The sequence below is a fragment of the Falco punctatus genome (genome assembly GCF_963210335.1).
Source record: "Falco punctatus genome assembly, chromosome: 14".
Classification (NCBI taxonomy): domain Eukaryota; kingdom Metazoa; phylum Chordata; class Aves; order Falconiformes; family Falconidae; genus Falco; species Falco punctatus.
In genome coordinates this window covers 17297654-17324721 of record NC_137594.1, presented here as the reverse complement: position 1 = coordinate 17324721, position 27068 = coordinate 17297654, and the positions used below count along the sequence as shown (strand labels likewise).

Below are 27068 nucleotides of genomic sequence, written 5' to 3'. Positions count from 1 at the left end.
CTATTAAGTCTGCATGAGGAGGCTGAGTAATATTGGGGGGTGTGGTGTGTGTGTGTATATATGAATTAATTAATTTCAATAATAATTTATTTATACTGAGAAAAAGGTAATTGTTAATCTCATACAATGGAATGCTGTTCTGTTCTGATTTAAAATATGCTCATATAAAAAATGCAATTACGTTGATGTGCAGAATCTAAACTCATCCCAGTTTTAGGCTGTACTGAAGAAACAATCGCAAGGTCAAAGACACATATTCAAAGTTACTTCACAGAGAAAGTCTGAAGTGGCAGCCAGTTTTGCAAGATGAGTTTTGTTATGAAACTGATCCTTGAAATGTAATAAGTATGAATCTTAAAGATACCGTAACAATTCCAAGAAGTAGGTGCAGGATACCTGCTCATATCTTACTGGGTCACGCTTTGACACCTCCTTGACCATTCTTTCGATGTGCTTTATGGCACACATGTTAAACCCACTTAGAACCTTTTGGAATGCAAAGTTTGTACAGTGAGATGTTATTAACTGAACAATCTAATTTTCAGTTTTTTAGTATAACTACTGCATTTCATAAAAACAGAGGGAAGCTCTTAAATTTATTATAAATACAGCTATACAGCAATGCTCTCTCAAGTTCTTAATAGGGCTCTGCCTTTTTTTTTTTTTTTTTTCTTACAAATGAAATAAAATCACTGGCCTGTTCACAGAAAAAAAATGTCTTTGGTCTCAAGCCTTTTGTATTCAATAGGGAGGTTGGACCGTGCTCCAACAAACAGAATTATTCAGCAAGTCATTGCCTTCGAGAAGTAATGTGTAACACCTTGTTTTGTTCCTTGGTTCAAAAGGCACTGTCACTGTTGTACACCAGTGGTTTGGGGTTTTTTTAAAAGACTATAATTCATATGCAAACTAAGGGGGGGATTCATGATTTCATAATAAAATGTTGAAACGCTTTGATCATGAGCTGGAAGGAGGTGTGAAACAGTGCTTCAGAAACAGACAGATATTTGTGTAATCAGCCTTTATGTATTGCCAGTTCAGAATAATAACATATAAAAAGCCCCAACTTACCTCATCTGCCTGGTACAGCCAAGGCATAAATAAAAGAGAACAATGGAATTACTATTACTCACTCACTGAGCCCCAGCTACATCACTGTATTCTTTATAATTGCTGGCAAGAAGATTAATGTTTTGTTAAATATCAGAGTAAGGTCACAAGGGGGCTTGCAGGGCTGTCTAAACATCTAGGCTTTAAACTCCTTCCTTCCTTCCTTCCTTCCTCCCTTCATTTCTTCCTTCCCTCCCTCATTCCTTCCTTTCTTCCTTCTTTTCCTTTTCTGATTTTTTAAATTTTAATTTCATGGAAATTCACTTGTAGTGTTTCCTTTATTTATGGGGAATTTTACATTTTTGCATTTGCAAGGCAGCTTCCAGTTTTGACAATGCAAAAAATAAACAAGGGCAGCAATTGTATGACTGCTAAAGTTTAATCACGATATTGATATGAAGATGGTAGGTTTTTTGTGTGTTAGAAATAGACCCAAGTTCCATTTTGTGTGCCATATCTCTGATCTTTCATGTCTGTTAGTTTTGTATTCAAATTAGGGTTTTTTTCACCTATCAGTGTCAGTTATCCTAAATAATAACATATTCAGTTTAAAAACAGTCTTTGTAAATTTCTATTAACTTACAGCTCATGAACACCAGGACAATAACAGTTCGGGAGGAACCCTTATAGTTTTGCAGAATGAGGAGATTTATACCTTATGTACCACCAGGCTGAGTTTATCTCCAATTTCAGATCTTTTGCAGCAAACAAATACTAATATTTCTTTTTTGTATAGACAAAATCTTACAGTTATCCATCTTCCTCATCATTCTTGGCCTAAGTGAGCTATGGAAATAGTCAAAGAAATATTCCATCATAATTTAACTGATTTTTAATTTTTTTTTTAGGGTAACTAAAATATCCGATACATATGGTAGACCACCTTCACTTGGGTATGAATGCTAACATAGGAGATTTCTGGTAAGTATAAACACAGTTGTTTCTGGTGAAGGACAAAAAAATTATATAGTCATCTTAATCTCTTGTTTAGACTATTGCCAGTCATTTGAAAAATGCAGTATCTTCCTCATTTGGCTAAGATTATCCTCCAAATTATACAGGAGCAGTCTGGGCAGCAGCGACCACTCCCTTACACAAAAATGGTAAATGCGTTTTACAGACCTCTATATGTTTTAACTTTTTAGAGGTGACTAGCCCCAGATCCACCTAGCGTTATCTTTACTTTGCAGAAGGCTTCTCTGAAACAGGTGCTTTTAGCCCTGGAGTGCTCAGCGTGTGGGGCAGCACAACAACCGGCGGGTACCTGAGTGCCACAGGAGCAAGATGCACCCCCTCTTTCCCTCTCGTTGTGCTCAAGAAGCTCCCTGAGCAATCGCTTCTGTTAACATTGAGAAGGGCATTAACGGGACCAGCAAAGCAGAGAAAGTTGTGTATTCAGTACTTATTCCTTGGTATCACTTGCATGCTAAACCACCCTGAAGTCCAGAATTGAGAGAGGTCCATAACAGAACGGTGTCATTAGGAATCAGTTACTGGTTTTCAGGGGAATAAGTCTTTCCTTGAAGAGGGGTAATTTTATGTAGTCCTACTAACTTCTATGAGTGTTATCTTCAGTTATCTAACATTAAGCAAAACTAAGGACCTCAAAGAGCAATATATGGACAGCAGTGGTGAAAGCTGTACATTTAAATTCTACTGCTTAGCACAGAAATAACAGTGCCGCAGAAGAGCAACAGCTTTATAAGCTGTCTGCAACACCTGGGCAGCTCTGAGTGGTTTCAGAAAAAAAGATTTAGCGATCTGAGTTAAAGGAGAGAAGAGATTCAAGAACCCCTGTTCTTGATCTAGTTTAACCTATGACTCTTCGAAAAAGTATTTTATTCCATCTTACTTAGTTTGCCTGTTAGAAATGAAAAATAGTGAAGAATCTGTTCCTATTTTCCTAAAGGTCTGTTGTGAAAATACCATGTCAGTAATTACGTACCAACAGGCATCAAAGTGTTGTTATAAGAATTCTGTTCTTTACATTCTTGGATGTGGAACTTGAAAATTAGCTATAGAAAATAAGATTTGAGACCTAGACTGACTAATCTTGAAAATATCCTTTAGTTTCATCGATTCCTGCTATCACTATTAAGTGTACCAAGTGGTATTATCACACCACAATCATTAAGTACTGGAGTTTTTCTATATGGTTACAATCCACTAGAGTCCTAAGAAACAGGGAAGGAGCCTGGGAAGAAATGGAAGTGAATGGGATTTGTTACAATTAAAAAAAAAAAAAAAAAAAAAAAAAAAGACCACTTGCCGTTCATATAATATGTAAGAATTCTTTATGAATCATTACAATATTGAGAACTAATTACTCCATAATTTCAGTTTGTATGTCTCCCCTGGAGACATGGATGCTATTCCTATTTCCATCAACCAAGGGTCTGGTGCAGTTTTCTCTTCTTAGCCACAAGTGCAGTGAAAGGTATGGACTGGAGAACTTGGCAGTCTTGCACCTATTTCTGCAACAGAAAAATTACTAAATATCAATCAATAAATGTTAAACATAAATCTGTCCCTTCTGATGTTGCAGCTTCAGCGGGGCTGGCAAAGAGCCGGGATGTCCATTCAGAAGATGTTTCGAGCTTTAACACAAAGCTGGGTTGGTTACTTTGTTCTCTTCACAGGGAACATCCACAGTTATGCTCACTCTGATGTCGCAATTACATATTACCCCATCTGTTCTCGATATGGTTTATCTAGAGAGTGGAGCTGAAGCCCAAGACTCTGCAGGGAAAATAAATGAAGTAGGAAAACAGCAGGGGAAATAAATGAAATAGGAAAGCAGTTTTAGGGAGCAGGTCCAGTTCTTTAGCTCTTTCTTAGCACTAGAAATGAAGACGTTGCCAAGATTTTCAGTCTGCTTTCAGAATGCTCGACTCAGTAACATAAATCTTCCCAAATATGGGATTTCTTACAGCTTCCTCTCTCAGAGATACCAGCGAGGTCTGCTTATCAAGTTTTGTCAGTCCAGGTCACATAAGTCTGAAAACTGCCTATTATTACTTTCATATGGTTGATCATGAAGTTCATCTGTCAAAAGCCCTTTACCTTTCCTCACATTTTCTTCCTTGTGCATGTTTCTTTGGTAGAGTTTCTGTAAGAATCATGTCTCTGGAATTATTAATGAGATTTAAATGAAGAGACAGAACCTAGGTTTTGCCAGAAATCCAAGTGGTTTTGGACTAAGCCAAACCTGTGGACAATCAGCTGAGACCTGCAATCCAGAGTTATTTCAGCTCTTTTAATTTTGGCTTTTGTTCAGCTAAATCCTTAACCCAAGCCCTAGAAAACACGCTTCTTAACCATCCTCAATGGCTCTGTTCCATTGTGTGAATAAATTTCTTTTCCAGTTCCTCTGGGGTGGCAGGAGGCAAGCCAAGCTGCCGTCGTAACGTCACTGCGTTACGGGTCCCTGAAGGGCAGCTTCAGCCATACAGCATAGCAGAATCAAATATTCAGAAACCTTGAAGGCAATGTTTTAGCTGGAGTTTTGTTTTATATGGTCAAGATTGGAAAGGAAGGTGGTGGCAAAGTCAAGAATGGGAGTTATTTTTTGCGGACTCTCCTTTCTCAGCTCTAAACATGATGCCTTCCAACAAAAAAAGTCTTTGTTGTACATATAAAAGTCAAAGGAAACATTATTATTTTCAAGTTGTGAGCATTTTTCCATTGGTTGAAAACCAAACACTTGGTTAAAACTATTGATATGTGGTCAATGAATGAAAGTATTAATCAGTGAAATAAAAAAAAAAAGTAGAACACCTTTAATATAGAGAATCCTTTATAGACACAGTAGGCACAGCATTTGAAATATATATATATATGTAGAAGTACGTATGGTGTGGATAGAAGAAAAATAAGGTTGAAGAAACAGCCCTAGCAGTTATTTATTAAAGACATGTGACACAATAATACTGAAAAAGTCAAAAGACTGTTCAGGTTGAGGACCTATAAAAGGTATTAACATGTACAAAACCCAAGAATGTGAAATTAATTAGTCTTGCTTTAAAGGGGAATTTTCCAAACACTGGAGCCCTCATGATTTATGTTAGGCAGCTATGGGAAAGCATAGTTCCACTTATTTGTTGATCCATTCAGCTGAACTTACTGTACTTATTTATCACCTTGTTAATTCAGACAGATGTGATGTCATCTCTCACTGCTCTCATCCAGCCTCTCTCGGCTGCAGTTAAGTTAAACCACTGGAAAAGAACAGTCGGGAGCACAGAAGAGTGCCATAATTGAAAATAGGTGCATTTTCCAGTTGAACATTCCTGTGATTTGGATCTGAAAACAAAAGTGAATATACAGCTTTGCTCCTGGGAGGATAAGAATGGGAATTATTTTCTCCTATAAGTCTGTTCGTTTTATAAAGTTCAAGTCAGTGATCATATTTTAATAAGTACCATCTCTCCAGTATTTCTACTACTTTGAAGTACAAAAATGCTACTATGTCAACTTTTTTTCTCAAGTGACTTGTGAACAAATAAGGCATTAAATGCCTAGAAGAGGGAGAGGCACTATAAATATCAAAGGTAAGAATTAGTAAACTCAGAAATACAGTGTGCCAGTGATAAACATCAGAATAGAAACTGCTGGTGGTATCATGGCCCTGTAAAACATATTTTTTTAATCAGAAGACAATACTGGCTTCTGGGATTCTATTTTGCCCATCACTTTGTGATAGCTGTTGTTTTTTATGAGTAAATATCAAAGAAAACAAGAAAGACACTGGCAAATGTAGAGTGAGTTCAGTGGGGGGCCACCATGAGTGGCTCAGGTGTTGGGACTTGTCCAGCCTAGAGAAGAAAAGACTTTGGGGGGACCTCACAGTAGCCCTCAGTTTCTTAATTACAAACAAGTTTACCATAAAATCTTTGATTTCTTGTTAAACTTTAGACTGAAAGAGAAATTCTGAAATGGAAAAAGAGGTACTTTTATTTTTTCCACGAAGGTGAATGTGGCCTGGATTTTGTTAAGTCACAGCTGCCCTTAGAATCTGATGCTGTGAGTAGATAAGTAGGAATAAACTTTAATTTTAGTTGCAAGACAGGTTAGACAGCTTTTATATCTCTGAGGAGCATTTGGAGGGACACTGTGGCAGGCCCTGAAATACTATAGACCTCCAACGGTCTGGTTTCCAACGGTCATCACATTACTTGTTTCATAAGGTCAAACTTTACAATGCAGTTACTACCATAGATAATTCCTTCAGAGATATTTTATCTATTTCATCTTTCCTGTACATGAATATGAGAACTACTTTTGCAGAATTGCAGTTTGGAAAGATAGACCATGTGAAATTTAATTTCTTAAAATGCCACAAAAATATGCTGTTACAGGTAAGCAGAAATCAATGATAACTACAAATATTTTTTAAAAATTATAGTAAAAATAAATAAAAAAGAAGCAAACTGTTGAGCGAGAAAAATAATTATGGCTAAGGATAAAAGAAGAAGAAACAAACCCCTGGTTTATTAACTACTCCAGGAGAAACAGTCTCTCAGCATTCTGAATATTTACATTTTTTTCTGTCATTCCATATATTCAAAATCCAAAATAACAAGAAGTATCAAAACTATTGTAATGAAGAAGCACAGGAGTAAACCTAAATCAGTTATGTGGGGCATAATCTTTTGAATCTTACTGTGCTCCAAAGTCACCTACTGTAACAGATACTCTCTTTGGATCTGGGGAAGAAAAAAATAAAATACTTTTGTCATTTTTTCCTTACAATTAACACTAAGGAATTCAGGAGGCATGCCTGCCTACACGTGATGAAAGGCTTCAGGCTCTGAGACTCACCACGATAAAAAAGTATGACAAAGTCAAAAGGAAAAGCATCAGGTAAGGTGTGCTGAGTCAAGGTGGTCTGAGACCTTCACTCATCTAAAGCCAGTTGAAAATGAGTAAGAGAAATAGCAGCTGGAAGAAATCAGTGAGAACAGGAAACCTGGTGGGGTTGGAAAGGGTGGATGTGAAGAGAAGTCTCCAAATTTTCACAGAAATTTCTCATCTGAATTTTTCTATCAGAATTGCCAGATCTTTATACACTTCCATCATTCCTTGAACACCACCATTATAATGGACACCAGGTGCAAACCTGGGTTTGCATGAAAACCCCTGCTACTGAATATCTAATCCGTATTCCTGCTCGGAGGGCTCCAGCCCTTGCAGTAGGAAGTTCACTGAACAGCAAGGGATGGGGTGTATGTTACTGGGCGTGCACACTGGAGGGTGCTAGTATTTAGAAAAGAGTATAATAATTGTGGTGGGGTCATCCCACACAGCAATTGAAATGGAAGGTCTGAGGGTTTGTCATCTAGCTGCTGCAGGAGAGCAAGCCGTGACTGCCTGTCATGCTTATTATCCAAGGCAGGCAAACATCAAGCAATTTTTAATGCTTATTAAAAATTTGGAGTCAGATTATGATTTCCATTGCTTATACTACACATGCTTAATGTACCTATATGCAAGCCTGTAGCTTATATCATTTTGCTATTAGTGTCTTTGTCCTTGTTTATATGTGTATTTATTTGTGTTTTCCTCAGGCTATTTTGAATGTCATTGGGGAGTTAAAGATGATATATGGCATGTTCTAAAGAAATGTAATAAAAGATAATATAGCATATTTCTTCTATGCCTGAGTATATTAATTCTTGCTTACATAAGAAAACACACAACAAATTGTAAACAAGGAATCATTTGGAATCAGATTATGCATAAATAATGATATGCATTCTCATCTCAGATATATTAAAAAAATAATCTAGTTTAACTGCTAATGGGTTTAGGAAACATTTTTCTTTTTCAAAGGGAATTACTCAATGTAATAAAAACATGCTTTTTAAAATAAATGGATTAATTCCCTTTTGTTTCAAGATAAATAAATAATCATAAATACTGTACTTAGCCCTAAAAGAGGTATAACTCTTTCACACATGCTTGTCTTGGTGATGGAGTTTGACCTTGGCTTTATGACACTCATGTCTGTCTGCTTTAAAAACTCTTTATGGCTTTTATGGCTGCTGCTTTACCTGCAGTCCTGTTGGTCACTCTGCAACTGATTCAAAGCTTATCAGTGGGGAAATTCTTCCTGTCTTCACTGGGCTTTTGTATCAGGCTCTGTAGGTTTGATCATTTTGCCCATAAAGCTTATTGCAAAACTTCTACATATTTCAGTATCTCTTCTGACCAGGATTTTTTTATACCATTATGTGCATACAGGCATAGTTTGTTCATTGACTTTCCAAGTCTGTTGCACCAGAAATCTTTTCCACATAACGGTAATTTTTAAAAAGATGCGATTTCAAAAACATTGTCGAGTTGTTTGCTTTCTTTGTAACGTATAATTTCTCCCTTGACTATATGTTTTTAACTTTAATACTGGATGATGAAAAAAAAAAAAAAAAAAACAAAAATAAAAAAAAAACAAACATTGTATTTAGGTTGCAGATTCAGTTTAAGTGTGTGAGTATAGAAAGAGAATTTTTTTTGTTGTTGTTGTTCACATGAATAAAGCTCCTTAAGTGTTTGCAGGATTGAGGTTTTAATTTGTAACCCTGATCTGGCTGCACGTACAATTCTAATAAAGTTTAATGAACATTATTAAAAGTTTATATGCAGGCAAATAGGGTTGCACATTTGGAGTAGTCATTACTAACCTCCAGAAGAGAAGTAGCTTGAGGTAGCTCCAATTTTCCATTCACAGAAATAGGGGCATCAGGACAGTAAGGAGGAGAATAGGATCCCCTCATTTTCCAAACAAAACCCAACAGTATATTGGGTTTTTTAATGGACACCAGGAGTGCTTCTTTTGCAAAGTAAAATAGGAAAGAACACTATTGTACAATACCAATTCAAGTTTATACCTGAAGTATAATACATGTGCTGTAATAACGTTCAAATTCAGTAGTTTTAGAGCGCAGAAGGAGAGATCTGGCCAGTCATCCCCGAAGAAACCGCTTGTTCACACTAGTAGTGTAGAGTAAGAAGGCACACCAGCAAAGTGCAGCTCGCCTGTGTTGCACTAAACCACACCACGTAGCTGTTTCCCAATCATTGACTAATTTTGCTGCTCCAGTTGACAAAAATATTACAAATACTACTCAAAGACTCTCACTGGAGCCAACTTAGCAGTACAAAGCCAGTTTAGCTTTGCCCCTTTGTTGCTTTGGCTTTATCATTCATAACCTGGAACAAAATACTGCTGTAGGATTTGCTAAACCCAAGTTACCGAAACTCGGTGAACTGGATTCTACACCTGTGACTTAAGACCGAATTTCTGAGACCAGAGGGTCTGGTCTGGAAGAGATAATCATGTCAATAAGTTGATTTTTTTCTAAAATTGTCACTGATTCCAAGGGAGGGTAGTCCTGCAAATGAAGTTACTCATGTACTTCACTCTTTGCCAGATCAGGTACTGTAAACTCTCTGGGGGAGGACCCATGGTTTTTTTAATTTGTCTGTAAAGTGCCATGTATACCTATGGCACTGTATAAATAAATAATAATAATAGAAACAATAAAAACCATCTAGGGATTAAGCAGGCCTTTTAAAGAGGCCAAATGTTCTTCACATAAATCTTGGATCTAATTTGAGCTCTAATAAGCTCCATTTCCTGCTTTTCCAATATTTTTAAGCCGCATTGCAATAGCTATCTTTTTTTTTTTTTTAACAGTTGTTTTAAGAGGGCCCTAAGGCAAGTATCTAATCAACCTAATGGAATTTTCCATGCAGTTAAGTGTTTTATTCAGCTCAAAACGTTGTCTTTGATTAGACTTACCACCTTCCCTTTTGCCCTTTTACATTATTTTGGCAGGCTCTGCAGGTGTAAAAGCTCCATCTCCACTGCAGCTCCATCATGTGTGAAATAGCCTCGCTGTGCGTGCCTGCCTGGTTGCCTCTGAGCTATGGGAAAAAACATCCAAGCCAGCTCTACAGTTCCAGTCCCAACCTTGGATCTGCCAGTGCTCCGTTCTAGACCTATGACAGCCCTTGATAGAAGGTACTCAGGTCAGCTTTTAATTAGCCAACTTGTATCCCGCTGGTGACCACAGAGTGCTGAGTGCAATCCAGGCTAACTCTCCCACAGCATTTGCCTGGAGTCTGAGGTATGCTTTGTAGTCTTGTTGAACCCTAGTTGTCATGTTTGTGTTGAGTCCATAGTAGATTAATTAAAGCTAGCTCATGTTGGAATTGGTCCTCTTAGATGGCCGCATATGTTCTTTTCTGCAGAATGAGGCCAGCTCAGGTGCTTTAAACTCTTTTAGCCTTCTTTTTCTTGGTTTAAATCATATGAGGGCGTAACTTAATCCATTATGCTTAATATTTAACCGCCTCATGAGGTGTTGAGAGGATTTTTAAAGTAATATTTATACAGCATTTTGAAGATTGCATTTTGAAGAAAGCATTGCATAAGCGATAATTATTATCTACATTTATTTTCATGCCTCAGTTGAAACATCTTTTACTTTTTGTCTAAGGTATTTAATTTTTCTTTTGCTCCTTTTTTAAAAAAATAATTATTCTGTTGTTTAACTTTATATGAGATTTTTGGGATATAATTTTGGAGAAGAAAGCGGCCGTACAGGTTATATTATACTGTGTCAGATGGTTCTTCTCTGTTATTTTTTTCATTCCGTGATGAACTGATGCTTTCACCAATCCAGTTTGCAACCAGAGGTTTATTCATGCCAGAACGGAAGAATAGGTTTGATTCTTCAGGAAATCAGCCAAGACTCAGGAGGCCTAGATTTTCTCTGTTCTGATACAGGTTTGTTGTTTGACATTGGAAAAATCACTTCTTCATGTCTCAGCTGACCATCTGTAAAGCAGAAATGGTGTTTCCCTACTGTGTACTTCAGTTGTAATATTACTTTTCTATATTAGGCAGTGTTCATAAGTGTGATAGGAGAACCAATATACTTCAAAAGGCATTGTTAATCTCCTGTGTGCAGATCACTCATAGCATCCAGTGACCTACAAAATGGATATGGGGCCTGTATTTCAGAAATACATGTTAATTTAACTCTCACTTAACTAAAGAAGACAGCTTCTATCTTCTTTAGAGAGAATCAGTAAACAATTTTTCCAAGATAATTAATAGGTGTATCTCCAAGGTCTCTGCCAATGCCTGCTTACAAAAAAGAAGATATATACAGTATTTATGGTTTAGCCCCCAGGAAGATGATTGTAAAGTTTTTTCCGTGAATTTTATTTTGGCTACACATTTCTGTGATTTTGTTGTCAGATACAAGCAGTTTCATTCTGTAATCTGGAGTTTACTTGTTCTTGCCATGATATGCAAAGCCATATCTTCTGGGGGATGACATGTAACACTGGTTGCTAGTGATGGACCGTATATTAGTAAGTAGATATGAGGCCATACATATCCATCCACCTTTCTAGGAGGAAGCTTGAAGTTGTTCCCTACTATAAGTAGTAGGGGAAAAATATGAAGGCATTGCACAATGTGATCAGACAAAAGCTTCTAAACATAAACAGTCATGCTTTTATCAGTTTTTTGATCAGCATGCAATGCTGAAACTGTGGGTAAGGTGGAGATCAAAATTTATCATATTTTAACTGAAATCAGTTATGCTTTTCAAATGGTTGCTCTATCCCGGTGGGAGTGATCCATGGCAAGATAATGTTACTTAATCGTTTTATTTCTAAAATGCACCTTCTTTTCTCTGTGCATGCAAGTGCTTTACAGCTCAATAAAAACCATTGTGAAACAGACACTAAAACATTACCCTAAAAATCATTTCACTTTCCGCCTTCAATGTAGCCATTAAAGTAATAAAAGGAAGTCTACTACACGAGGAAAAAAATGAAAAAATGAAAACCAGAAAAGTTTATACGTGGGGATAACAGATCATTCTAATCATGCTGAAGTTTCTGTCAGCTGCAGTTTCGCTATCCTGAAATCATACTAGACAGACTCAGATCCAATATTCCTCACTCAAATAAGTTTGGTTGCTTGAAGATGCAGACGTTTTCTGAATTTATTACTTTGGAAGAATGAAAACAAACTTATAACCTATGAAAAGGTATGAACTCTTTATACTTTGGCAGCTGTTACATTCAAAAAATTAACTTGATTATTATTGGAAGCTGATCCAGTAGTATCATTGCATTCCTGTCCAGTTCTGATGGTCTTCCCCTGTACATCCAATACAGAAGGTGACATGTGTGCTTCAGCAGAGCCAAGAGAATTTGCAATTTACATGGTAAAGGCAGGAATTCATCCTAACTCTTTCAATTTGCCTTGCTTTTCTAGTTAATATAAGAGATGTAAAGGAGTGATAGAATGCTTTTCTATTTGTGACCCATTTGAACTCGGAATCTACAATGCTCCTTTCTGAAACCAGGTTGGTTCTAGGTTATCTACTGAGCTTATTCTAGAATAGTATCTCAACACATAGTATGCAATTGTACCTTATTGCTCTAATATGAAATACTAATGTCCTCCTAACATTTCCTTAGAGATGTCCCATCTCATGCACAGTATTAAGACAGGGTTTGAAGTTTTTATTAAGACAGTTTTAAAGCTTGATACTTGTTTCCTGTTTGCTCCCAGACTTTTCAGAGATTGGTACTTGATTGGGCTGTCCCCCCATTCTCATCTCTAAAATATTATTTTCAAAGTTTCTAAAAGCATGATGCAAAACCTGTATTTCCTGTAAATTTGAGATCAGGAAAGTAGAGGTTTCAGAATCTCTCTGTGAATCAAAGAATTATTTCTTGTGATCATGCTACATGATGTCCTCTCATAAAAGTACTCTCCTCAGATGTGACTACAAATGAGTTTGGCAAATATTTTTAAGCTTTAGACCTTAGAATGTTTTAACCTGGTTCCTCCTTTTCTTATTCACTTTGTAACAGTATTTTAGCAGCTTTTTTGCCACAGCAGCTGTTAAGGTAACATTGTAGAAAGTATTTTGAGCTCTTAAAGTCTTCAGCTGTAATTATGCTTCTCAGAAGAATCATTCTGTACCTATACGTGTGTATATATGTACATATGCATATGCGCATACATATACCCATATAAACAGAGACCATCAATGGCCGTAATTCCACTATATAATCCTCTGCATTTGGTCAAACTGGCTAGGGAACCTGCTTGTAACAAAGAACTATCTTTTTAGAAGAAATATGCCTCAAAAATTAACAATTCATTCATTACTGGTCTGAAATATAGACTACATGCAGAAATTTTGTATGTTCAGCATTTTTTTACAAAAACAGGTATTGACAGATAAATTTTGTCACACTATGAACGAAGCACTCAAAAAGACAGCTTGGAAATTGTGTCCTGCAATCTATTTTTACAGATAGAAATAACGGATGAAGTTAAAATGATTAGCACCATGGCAGTAGGTCTGCACATCAAATAGCATTCTCTTAGCTGATGGTAGCACTGACTCCTTACAGAAACCTGTTTTCTATAAATTATGTACCAATTTGCAATACAAAGAACACCAAAGTATTTTACTGTGTTTTGATATCTACTGGCTTGTGACAGATGCATTTTTTTTAAACCTGCACATTGCTATCATTAAGCTGCCTAAAGGCTTGATTTTCAACTGAAGCTTCTACAGAGCTGCAAAAGATGAAAATGCCTCAAAAATTAATTTGTTTGCCATTCACAGTGTGTGGCAATGCAGGAATCATAAGACAATACTGTGAAATCTTGAATAAGAAAAAGTAGCTCCCTTTTAAAATTCTTTTGCCTAAAACTTGAAGCTAAACTTCCTTGTGTGAGAACTCATAAAAAATAGCAATGAAACCTCATTGAGAAATGAATAGTAAAAAACTGAGGTGTTGAACAGAGCCCTGGTTAGCTTAATTTTAATTGTAGGTTTGACAGTTATTAAACTTTCAGAAAAGACACCCAGAAATAAAAAAAAAAAAAGAGTAGTAAAATCTTGATATTACAGAACCGAACATGTACTTACTAAGCATGTAAGTAAATATTATCATGCCAAGTCAGTCTTTGAGTTAAAGGGTTTTATGCAACTCTGGATAGTTAGCAGGAGACAGGATGATGTCAGGAAGTTATTTCCTATAGGTTAATGGCCATGCGGTTAAATTGCTCGGTTTCCATACATTGGTAAGTATTTTGATGCGTTTGCCACCCACAAGCCCAGAAATGTCACGTGGGACTCCTGATAAACAACAGTGCAGGCTGAGATCAAGCTCAAGTAATGAATCGACTGAAGGATTGCTTTGGTCCCAGAAGCCCCAGGGGTTATCTGTAGTCACTGCTTGGAGTGGTATCTCATTTGAATGCTTCAAAACTAAGAATGCTTTCCCAGGGTGAAAAATCTTCAGACATAACCCTAAATGTCTTTTCCCCCCTTCATTGATGGAAGTCTTCCATTAGCTTCTGCTGTTTGTCACCTTGGCATCACTTGTACTCATGATCTTTTTCCATACTGCTCCACACATCACCCTTTTCATTACAGAAATGCACTCTCCTGAAGGAATTCAAGTCAAGTGTTCCCAAACATCAAAGGTATTTGAAAACCAAACCTAACTCTACATCTAAATTTTACAGTCCTTAAAGAGAATAGAAACAAAATGCATGGGTGAAATGTGGGCTTGGTAACATGATTAACAAATTTTTACTCAGATTTGCATCCAAAATATCAACAGCTCTACCATCAAGTTTTGAAATAAGAAGCTGGATGTGAATCCCGCTTTATTAATTTCTGTTGACAGGTGAATTGCACTTTGCAAAGTGTTTTCTGCTTACATTTTATTTAGTTACTGTCCCAACTAAATTTAGCTTTCCTAAAACAATCACTGAATTTAAATGAGTTTCCTGTCCGCACACATTTGTAATTTTTGTACTACTCATTTCTTTTTTGATAGCACATTGTTTTATTCTTTCAGTCTTGAAAAAAAAAAAAAAGAAAGATAAAAGAAAAACCTGCCACCAAAGTGAAATTTTTTTTATTGCATTTCATTTTAAGTCGTCTTTTTAAAGATCTGTCATTTATACAATGACAAGAAAACTTTCTAAATTGGAACTAATTTATGAATTCCTTCTTTTTGGCATAATGTCACTTTGCAAGTTAAAATGATAATGACTGCAAAGATCAAATATGTTTATCTAAAAAAAGAAGAGGGGGTTTAAGAGTTTGCTCTCATTAGAAATCTTTGCAAACTCTGTACACAGCAGGCATTATAGATTTTTTTGAGTGCAGAAGTCCTTTAGGTTAAGAAAAAGCTGTAGCTGAGAAAGGTAAAGCTTGAAGACAGATCAGAATACCTTTTTCTGGCTCCGGGTGAGTGAAATATCTGGTTTTCACTTATGTGATTGTTAGAATGAAATTTGATTTTGTTGCCAAACCAACACTTTGGAGTACTCCATATATGTGAGTGGCTTCTTCCTACTCACCCTTCCACTCCTGTGCAGTCCTTTGATGGCACAAATACTCACAAAACAGTGTGGTCCCTGGCACTCTACCTGATGAGAGGTTACAGCACCGAGATGCACAACTGAGTCTTTACAACTAGTAAAGTGATATTATGTGTTGTTTTTTAATAACTTCTCCATTGTAACAGAGTGGTGTGGAAATACGTGTCCAAATGGCTTACAGTGGAACTTGGTACACTGGAAAACTTTCTGACCTCTTGTCTTTTCATTAGAAGGATTTTGATGCTAAGGAAACAACTAAGCTGTACCAAATGAAGTAGAATTAATACCATTATGCTCACAATTTGCCCATTGCCTGGGGCGAATGCTGTCGGCTGATCTAATAATACCAGAATCGCATCCTCACACCAATGTAAAATGCATCCATATGTTTCTTATCAAGACCACTGGTGGCACAAGTCCTTGATCCGGGCAAATAATAGTCTTTAAAGCTGTACAGAAGAAAAGTTTAATTTGGTGCTGTTGCTGTGCCCTGTGCTATTGCTTCCTCTTACGCTTCTGAATTTCTTGTTACTACCAGTAGTGTTGGCATTTCACCATCTGTTCTCTCTTCCAAGATATCAGTTTGTATTTTTGCCTATAGCTCAATCTCTCATGATATGCTCTTCACCATTAAATGTTTTAAAGTAGCACAAAGAAGGTATTAGTCTGTGATATAAAGGGGAAGAAATATGTTTCCCCTACTCATTTTCTTTCATTGAAATTGTAAGTCTTTTTAAAGAATTAGTTAAAAATAATTATGAAATATTTTTGAAAATACTACAAAAATGTCATATAAGATGTTCTAATGCTTTGTCTAGGCACACTGCATTGAGTGCAGATTCAGGCTGCAAGTGAATAAGGAAACAATTTCTACCTTGTATTACCAAAAATAGATGTTGAATGGGCTAGTAATTTCACCTAAATCTTGTTTTAAGTATAGCTTTCACACTAAAAAAAAAAAAAAATCCTTCTAATATCTGATGCAAAATTATACAAAGATTAAAAACAAAGATGCAAATATGAACAAGATAAAAAAGATTCAGACTACATTTTTTCCTATTTAAACCCCTATGAGGATTTTTTTTTCTCCTTTGAGATGATGAAGGAAGTTCCTATGCAGGGTTTTCCTTTGACATCACGTACAGCTGATGATTGTGTCACTGAAGGAGATCTCACAGTTCAGTGGTGATCTCTGAATGTCTGTCTTATTCTCAGAAGCTTCCACCACCATGCCCAGATTGTGCTACTTCCGTTGACTCAACACAACTTTTGAGGATTGTTTGTTTTGAACATGCTGACAAAAATCAGTGAATTAGTGATTTATTCACAATATAGCCTAGAGACAAATAAGTATGCTTTGTCTTCTGTCTCTAGAATAATTGTGGGGTGTGGTGTGGTGTGTTATCCTTTATATGCAAAATTTCTGATGCAGTTCAAGTGTGATATGGGACAAAAGCTGTCTTTTATGTTTGGTGCTCATGCTGATACTACTGAAGCATACACTTCAATGCCGTTCTCCATTTTATACTCAGATTCTTGAAGACGAAAGCATGACTAGGAAGACTACTATTAGATAACATGCCCATGAGCTGTTAACGAAGCTGCAAATTACTAGTGAAATATGAAAAGTGAACACAAAAGCAGGTGCCGCAGCTGGCTGGAGTAAAAAAACAAGTTTCATTTCTGTCATGTATTTGAAGTACAAGAAGATGGGAGTTTCTACGATCAACAATATATTAGAAGCCTTTTCAAAGAAAATAAGCAATCCCAAGGTGTCTGGACGCTATCCAGATTTGTTTGGAAGTGCTTTAATATGAGGATAATTAGATGCCAATCTCTGGATAAAAATTTAATGTTAATTTTTATTCTGAGATCAGAAACCTGTCCTATCACTGTACGTTAGCTGTCATGTTTATAGGGCCTTTACGTGCTTTACTTCAAATTCTTTTATTTCAAAGATAATTTGAGAAATATTGAGATGCAGAGATGCATGCTGCTCTGAGTCCTCAGTGTTTGTGCAACGTATTCAGGAAACTTTTCATGAAGCCCAGAGACTGTAAAAGATGATTATACAAAATATTCCTGAACTAGGTCATGTCAGTCCATTAAAGATGTCCTTGAAAGTATGTATTTAAACCTATTTAAGTCTTTTGCAGATGGTGGTGAGGCAGCATTTAGGTTTTTTAAGAAATCCATCAAAACCACAGTTTACACCAGCAATATCAGAGGTAAGTTTTGAGTAATCTTTTCTATTATTTTTTTTTAACGTGTTAACAACATGACATATAGGACTGAAAGTTCAGTTCCAGGTTCACTTTGTGAACTAAATCCTGTTCCCTTTCTGCCTCTCTCCATATAGAGAGCTGGAGCATTATTTAAGAGACAGTGCAAGAAGAATTAGTTCATGGTTGGTTTTTTTTCCTTACTCATAAGAAGGAAATGTGGTAGAAAGATCATGACACTGTTCTAGAAAGATTATCTTTTTGTATTTTTTCTGGTTTTCAGGGAGGAGGAAGAATAATAGAGATCCCAGGTACTGAACAGTTCCTCCTTGCTACAAGAATATCCTTACGTTTATTACATTTCCTTCATAGAAAGTTCAGTATCTGACTACAAGTGATCACAGAAAAAGGTTTTGCCTGAAGACATACCTGGGTATTGCTTGGTGCAAATGTTGAGTTACTACAATGATGTCAGGGTGGTATCGCACAGATGTCTCTGGGAAAGTGGTTTGGGTCAAATTTTTTGTTTAGATACGTGAATATATTTTTTAGTGAAAGCTTTAGAATTCTTCACAATTATGACGAGTCCTTTTATTTTGGATACAGCATGCCTGTCAGGCAAGCGTTAAAATAGTAATTTTGGAATGTTCTTCCCCCAGCTTCTGTAGTATTGTGATTGTGCTTTTGTGATATTGCCATATTGTAATATTGACAGGTTAACTAATTTTACCAATTTCTTTCTTCTGTTTGAGCTATCTATTTACCTTGACAAATCTTTGAGCATGGACACCATGGGGGGAGGTTCTGAATATTATTTTGATACAAATTCTTCAGATTTATCATGAGCACAATTTTTTTCTGCAGTACCAGTGTGTATATGTACCTACTATGGTCAAGAGCTGTTTCGAATGGCTTTCCAAAGGAAACTCTGCCAGAGTTGGATGCAGTTACAATAATTCCAATGGAACTTCCAGTGGAATCACCCAGCTGGTTAAAGCTTAAAGAGCCTCAGTCAAACTGCCAAACCCTGGTACTTGACAGCAGAAATTGTTAAGATTCTTTTTCTTCTGTTCCTTTTTGCTTTTGAAGAAAGGTAGCTTAGCAAAAGTCTGTCATAGCCTGGAAGGTTTGTGCAGACAGAAGGTAGTTAGCAAATGGAATTATGTGCAGAAAGGCTTTAATCCCTCCAGCCCTTATATAAGAACATCTGCTTGAATTACAGGCCGCACATAAATTGTGTGTGTGCTTGTTTTTGTCACAGATCCTTCCCCTCCACCCTCTGCTCCCCACATCTTATAAGATACAACACAAAAAAAAAAAAAAAAAAAAAAGAAAGAAAAAAAAAAAAAAAAACAAAAAACCAAAAGCTAATTAGTACTTCCAGCCCCCCCATTAGCGAAACTTGATATGTTTACTAAAAAAATAATTACGACATTCCATTCATAAATCTTTAGCAATGTCAGCATTATACTGATGGAATTATGATGTCCCAGTACAAATTGTCTGACCTGCTTTATGTTCCCCAGCACATAATTAAGGTGGCGGTGTGTTAAAGGAAGTAATTTTGTTCAAAGCTTTGGCACCAGCCGTGCAATGTCTTTTGCTCGTATTACTAACAGTTACCAGTCAACGTAAGGAACTGCACCGCGTTTGACTTGTGAGACTAGACATATTCTTGTAGCTCTGAGCACAAGGCTTTGAGCAACACATGCAAAGTTAAAAATAATGTTCTGTGCAGTGACTTTGTCAGGGTTTGGGTCTTACTCTCTTGAGGATATGAGTAGAGCAAATAAATTAATGAATGATGACAAGAAAAGCTTAAAACCAACAAGCTTTAAATTTTTTTCACAGGTATTTTGAAAGAGAGCTTGTTTCCTTCCTTTGTAATCTTTGAACTTTCTTGCTTTGTTCTTTGAAGATAGAAGTTTTAAGAGAGTCTCTAGCAGGCTTTTGAAACTTTATTAGCAAATATCATTTTTATTGTCAGAGCACATCTTCTGGATATTAGTTCTAGAGGGATCATAGGAGTGTACATTACTGGAGAAAGTACCAGTGGTAGTATAGGATCCTGATCCTACAAACAGCTCAGAATGTGTGCCTCGCTGAAGTTCCTGAGTAATCCTGTTGACATTAAGAAACACAATGTTTCCTTACAATTCACTTGTGCAAATGTCTTCCTCACCATTTGCAGGCACCGGTGAGGTCTCCAAGCCTGTTGGCTGTAAGCTGGGCCTGAGTCTTTGTAGAATCACATTTTATGAGCCTTTCTCATATATTCTTCACTAACTTCCAGGTGCAACTTATATTTGCAAAATTACCTTGCATTAGACGGTAGGATTTGGTTGAACATAAAAAAGTTGATAAAATGCATAATTACTCACTTGGTAAATGTGATTAAATGTATTTTCTTTATCCTTGTGAAGCACTCGGGCTTGAGTGAAAGATAGGGAAATTGTGACTGTTAATTTAATTTAGGAATTTAAATACCTAGTACCTTGAAGACTCTGAAATTGCCTCTTGACTTCACTGGGCTTTAGGAAGGGATATTGATTAATTGTAGAATCAGCAAAATAAGTCCAGTGCAAAGAATTAATGGTAGGTTTCATAGGGCTGATTATAAACTGCAGTAGTTTATTTTTTATAAAAATCTTTTAGTTTAAAATTTTCATCGTTTTGCACAGGCTATATCTTTAAATGGCTACAAATTCAATTTCTAAGTCAAAATTACATGCACTTTAATTCCTGCTACAGTTAGCACACAGTATATTATTTACATTTATCAAAAAGAAGGAATAGTCAGCTATGTGTCTAGAAGCATGGACGCATATTTAAGCATGGGTTTATATTTGAGCATGGCTGAAACTTTTCCCATAAAGTCAGGAGAACATTTAATCCAGGCTAGAATTAGCTTTAAATTTTCTTTCCAGCTAGTCCCATAGCCTGAGTGTATACACTCCCGTGCCATCATTTATACGGCATCTGCCATTTTTTTATATAACACTCTTAAGATTCCAGTAAAGCTTCTAAGATGTATTTTGATATCATTGGATCTTTAACACATTCAAAACAGATTAATAACCCAAAATACACATTTTTAAAGCAATTTCCCTGCTGTGAGATGGTACATTACTGGCCTTTCTGCTCTGTTCTCTAAATGAAAATACACTGACTAGAAGACCAGACTAGAGATTCCTTGAAACTTGTATTGTTTGTTTCAGCTGATCTGAATGATAACAAGCATTTCATTTCAGCATGCTTTTCTACTGTTGATTCAAACCTACAGCTAAGGCTCCTGAATAAACCACACATCTAAACATATAGTGAAGAATTATTGAAAATTCTGGATTTTAATAATCCTATAACAGTGTCAGCCTGTTTTAAGTCTGTTGCTTCTGAGATCTAGAAAATACATCATTAGGCACATTGTCTTGTGAGGTCAAAATTAGCTGTTACTCTTTCCTGTAAAATATTAATTGCTGAATAATTTCCATGCAAATACACTAGCAATTATTAATTACATTGCAATGACTTGGCTGTTTATAGCCTGTAAATTGAAGCATTAGATGTATGTAAATATCTTGACTATAGTGGGAAATGGAAAGACACTGCTTAGTAATAAAAGCTGTCTTATTCAATTAGCAGCATGTTACATATCCTGTTTCCCTCTAAACACCATAGGGTCTCCTAAACATTCGGAGAGATGGTGTTGACTAAGCAGTCTGTTGCATTTCAGACTACAGCAAGCCTTGTACTTAAAATTACCATTTGAAATAAAATAGAACAAAAATTTTACCGAGCCTAAGTAGGATTGTGGCTAAGCTATTTGAAAATCAAAGCTTAAGTGGGGGAAAAAAAATCAGGGTAACATTTATTTCTGAACAAAGAAGTTTCAGAGTGGCTGAAACTATTTGATAAATAGTCTGAGTAGAAACAAAACTGACAAAAACGTTTCAACACAAAGTTGAAATGCTTCATTTTGAAAATGTCAAAATGAACTGTTTTGACGTTTCAAAATGTTTTGGGTTTGCGCATTGTAATGGAATCAAGGAAATAAAAGGCTAAGTTCACAAAACTTCTTGAGGGCTGTGTCCTCTTACCAAATAAATGCCGTGAGATTCCTTGGCTCAAGCACATCTCAGCCTTCCTGCCTTCCAAAAGAGTGCCCTCACCCTTCCACAAGACAATGTGTACTCTGATTCTCATCTTCTTGATGATGATCCACTTCGCATGGTCAGCTTGTATATCGTTGAGCAGAGAAAGCATCATTCTCGCATTCTAGTAGTTTGGACATGCACTAGAAAGACACAAAAGCCTGACTTTCTACCAGTGCACTGAATCCAGCAGAGACTGAACCTTAGCCAAGGACTCTGATGTTTCAAGGAACTGTATTACCCCCATGATATCAGCTACTTTGGGGTAAAACATCCTTAGTCTTCTCCATATGAAGTATTTAAATATTATTTGCTAAAGGGAATGGAATTCACCACAAGCTATGTTTGGAGTATCTTTGGTTACTAATCCTTGGGTATTGATTTTTTTTTCCCTTTCTTTTTCTTATTTTCCCCAAGTTAAACTCTCTCTATGAGAAGATTTTTTTATAACTTCTGGGTTTTTTACTAGTCATCTGACAAGAAAAAAATAATTAGTATTTTCATAGTCCTTCTCCAGTTGATTAAATCTTCAAAAATAATGTTGTAACATGATTCCGTATTTCGACTGATGGAAGTTGCTGGAATGTGTCAAGGATCAGTTTATCCTTACATCTATTAGCTTGCTGCCTCAATAGGTGTAAATCAGCATAGCTCCATTCATGTCAGTAAGGTGTGCTGTTTTATACCAAACAGGAGATTGACTCACTATATTTTCACTTTTATTAGGTAAGTTACAAATAGTTGTGCTAATGGGTTTGCTATTTCCCTGCTAATTTCAGTGAGTAAGTCTTTACATGCTGTTATGCATCTGTTTATCTAAAGACACATAACTAGTTTCATTGACTCAAATGACTTCTTCATAAACATCAGATAATTAATGCTCTAATTTTCTGAGATCTGGGATTGTAAGTCTGGTACATCTTGAGAAATAATGTCTATGCTATATAAATATGTGTGTGTGCTGTGTGTGGGTTTGTGCATGCACAAGTATATATTGTTAAAATCCATCATTTCTGTTCTTTCCACCTCACAAATGAACAAGATAGTAAAAAGCAAACTTAGTTTAAAGAAATTGTATTAGTTTCCATTCAAACAGTAGCATAAACCTTTCATGCCACTAGTTCCTGTGAGCGTGCGTACGGAAACAGCTGTAAGAATCTTATTTAACTTTTTTCAGAGTACCATTGTCATCTACAACTGCCTAACTGAAAACTGCTGCAGATCAATATTATAAGAACTCTAAAAACCAAGGAATATACATAACAGATTAGTCCATAATATTGTCCATGTGCCATGTCCTCCCATTCTGTTTTAAAAAAACTCCCCCTTGCAAAGCACATTATTGTGACATTCTTATGAAAACAAAGAGTGCATATTTATCTTCCAAAATATTCTTCAAGAGTTTCATAAGGTTACTTCATGAAATGTTAGACTGAGCCCTTTGCCTTTTCTTCTCATCATTTCCATCTGCTAAAAATAATCTGCGTGCAATGCAGCTAAATCAGAGTAGCCGTGGTGCATAAGGCCATGATGAGCAAGCCTAACCACTTATATAGTGCTAAGAGTCCTAAATCCTCCTGTTTTCAACCCCATTGATGCTATCATCAGTGGTGTATCATTGTATACATGCCTGATTAAAGTTTAAATAAATGTCATGGTTCAGATTCAAATAAAAATGGGCTTTTCTGAATCAGGACCTCTTAAATGCTCTTCCAAAGTCCAATAAATTCAGAATACTTTGGATTGCTTTCACTGTACTTAAAGGTCAGGCCTTTAAATAGATGTTTAGGGAAAACTTTTTTATTCAGCCAAAAGCGTATAATGTGAGACCTTTCTGTACTGAGATAGTCCTGTTAAATTACGTCCCATTACAGCGTTAGACAATTAAAGCACCAGCTCTGACCTCTTTCTGTAATACAAACAAGGAGTCAGATTTAGGGGAATGAAGATGTAGGTCAGTATCTCCAAGGATTTCGCAGGAACTGAGTTAAGCCTTTCTCAAACATCACTAGGTGTGCCTTTGTGTCTAGATGGTCTTGTAATTTTGAGTCTAACCCTCTGTAAATCTAATGAATAACTTTGTTTTCTCAGTAAGGGGTGTGTGTGTATATATATATGTGCAGGACATATATCATAGATTGTACATTTTTCTTAAGCTACCTTAGATTCCTGGTAACATACATATTTAAAAAAAATGATCAGCCTAATAAAAAAAAAATAGGCAAGTCCAACCAATCCCAGTTTGAATTCTTTGCTGGTATATTTGTAATATCCAAGTGTGTTAATAGAAACTGAGAGATTTATCCAGTAAATGATTTCATAGCTTTTTCCTGTTTGACTCAACACATTTATACATGAGAAGTTAATTTATGTTCTTAACAAGTTTACATATACAGCAATACTTTTTGTATGTAAAATAAAATGCCTTTTAAAGAAATTAAGTCAAGCCTATACCTCTAGTACAAACCTTTGTTCAACTCAGTTTTGTTTTAGTTGTAAATATTATGCATAAATATGCAAGCCAATTATGATGTTTTTATTAGAAGATAACCTATGATTCCTAGGCAAAGTATTAATTTAAATTTCTCTTGTTTGTCAGTAATGAATTGATTGTTGCTGTTTAGTGGGTTTTGTGACAAACTGTTTTTTGTAGGTTTCAACAATACCGTGTGATTGGAATCAGCAATACTGTCGAAATAAGGATATATCTAGAGAAGCATGGAGTTACATTCATAGTATTTCTTCTCCTTCCACATGAAGTCAGAAGTCAGTGTATAAGATATTTTAAAATATTTTTTGAGTAGAAGAAAGGCATGTCACTGAGAGAATTAAATGTACTGAATTAAACAGTAGTCAGAAATGTAAGTATATGGGGGGGTTTTGCTTCAAAACATAACGTAAAATAAATATTTAGTTTTGATTTTAAAGACTGTCACTGTATGGCATAACGTGCATGAATAAGATCTCAATGTTGATATCCTAATTTCATTTAAGTGCTTTTTATTCAATATTTGACTAGGCGTTGCTGGTCTTACACTGGTACAGAGGCTACTAAGACCTGTACAGTGGATAGATTTCTATCAACTTTGGGCCAAACCTTATATTGGCAAAAGCAGTCGATCATATGCCATTAGCAGTAATGTTCACACCCACAAAATTTTAGACCTGATTTTCGTAAGATGTATTGGGGCTGATGTAAGACAGTGCCATATTCCTTGTTTGGTTTGCGATGGCTCATGTATGGATATTTGAAAGGCAGAAACAGACCTCAATTTCAGCTTTGATAACAGATGTGTCCTTGAAAACTACGGCTGTCTTGATGCTCAGGGCCTGCCTTGACATCCCGTTATGGATTATTTTGGGGGTGCTGTTTGATTCTGTTTTCCAGGGACCTTTGTGCCTTCTCTGCTGCTGGCTGTTGCCAGCTGCTATGTGAAAACTGAATTGAGCCATATGAGTGCAGGCAGCATATTGTGAAAAAACCTGTCCATGGTGGTTATCACCAATCTTTGAGCCAGTCCTTACCCGCAAGCTGCTGTGAGTGCGGACCTGGTGTGAGTGGGAGCACTGGGACTGATGTTCATAGGACACTGGGCTGCGACTCAGTTCTGTTTGGTTTTATTCCTAGATCATCCAGTGTGTCTGCTGCAGATCACTTTGATAACTGTGATTTTCCCCTCATCAGACTGCAGCAACACTTCCCTGTCTCTCAGCAGGATTATGAAGAAAAAAATCGGTTCATGATAGCAAGATGTTTCATTTCTACTCCACTAAGGAACTTGAAGACTTCATACAGGTAACTCAGCCTCTTCTTACCTATCAAAGGGCACTGCGCTGATAAGTTGGTGCTTAAAATTCTCCCCCTTTCTCTGTGTCCAAACTTGGGAAAATTCAGTAACAGTTTTGTATGCTAGCTCCTAACTTCAGCTGTTGAAGGAACACATCAACAGAAGGCCCAGATCAACACTATTTCACAGATCCTTGGGCTTTTAAAGCAACAGTATAGACAAAACAGGCAAGGTGTTGAGCTTTCTGTAGGCCCTGAATGTTTAGCTTTAAGCCATTCCAGATCAATATCTTCCATTGTTTCTTCTGCATATAGGAAGAAGCATATTTTTTGTGACAATATAAAATATAAAGCCTGTAAGAGCTTCTGTAATCTTGAGAATCATCTGAAAATACCACAGACAATGAGCAAGCTGAATCAGTGCTTCTGGTCATTTTCTTCTGAATCCATATTCCAGAAAAACCCAACAAGTACATACCACGTATTTATGGGAAAATATTAGATGTGGTTCTTTGGTCTGTGATTTTGAAGAATGCAGATGAGCTAATTAGCATGGGTCTCTGACAGAAAAATCTCTAAAGCTCATTATAGCTTAGAGTATACCTTTGAAAAGGCAAGTGCTTGTGTAAGCATCTTTCAGATGCACTTTCCACACAGGAGAGTTCTGAAATGCATATGCAATGGGAGGCTTGCCCTGTTCCTGTTGTGGTTTAATCCCAGCTGGCAGCTAAGTCCTACCTAGCCGTTTGCTCACACCCCCTGGTGGGGTGGGGGAGAGAACTGGAAGAGTCAAAGTGAGTAAACTCATGGGTTAAGATAAAGACAGTTCAATAGGTAAAGCAAAAGCCACACAAGCAAAGCAAAACAAGGAATTCATTCACTACTCCCCATGGGCAGGCGGGTGTTCAGCCATCTCCAGGGCAGCAGGGCTCCATCACGCGTGACTGTGACTTGGGAAGACAAACATCTTAATGCCAAATGTCCCCCTCTTCCCTCATCTTCCCCATGTTATATATACTAAGCATGATGTCATACGGTATGGTATAGCCCTTAGGACAGTTCAGGTCAGCTGTCCCCCTCCCAGCTTCTTGTGCCCCTCCAGCCCTCTCACTGGTGGGGTGGGGTGAGGAGTAGAAAAGGCCTTGATGCTGTGTAAGCACTGCTCAGCAATAATGAAAGCATCTTTCCATCATCAATGCTGTTTTCGGTATAAATCCATAACATAGCCCCATACTAGCTACTATGAAAAAAATTAACTCTATTCAAGCCAAAGTAAGGACATTCTCTACCCCTTATTCCAGACGATTTACATCATGCTCAGGTCCCACATTATCTAATATATCCTTATTAAC

General features: G+C 36.6%; 1 protein-coding gene across 1 annotated transcript in view; it reads left to right on the top strand.

Moving 5' to 3' along the window:
• SALL1 (spalt like transcription factor 1) overlaps nucleotides 1–27068 on the top strand; it is a 156362-nt gene that overhangs the window by 8194 nt on the left and 121100 nt on the right. The window contains exon 2 of the mRNA XM_080411265.1: nucleotides 1959–25725. The gene's annotated coding sequence lies outside the window, so the exon portion shown is untranslated. The remainder of the gene's footprint in view (nucleotides 1–1958; nucleotides 25726–27068) is intronic.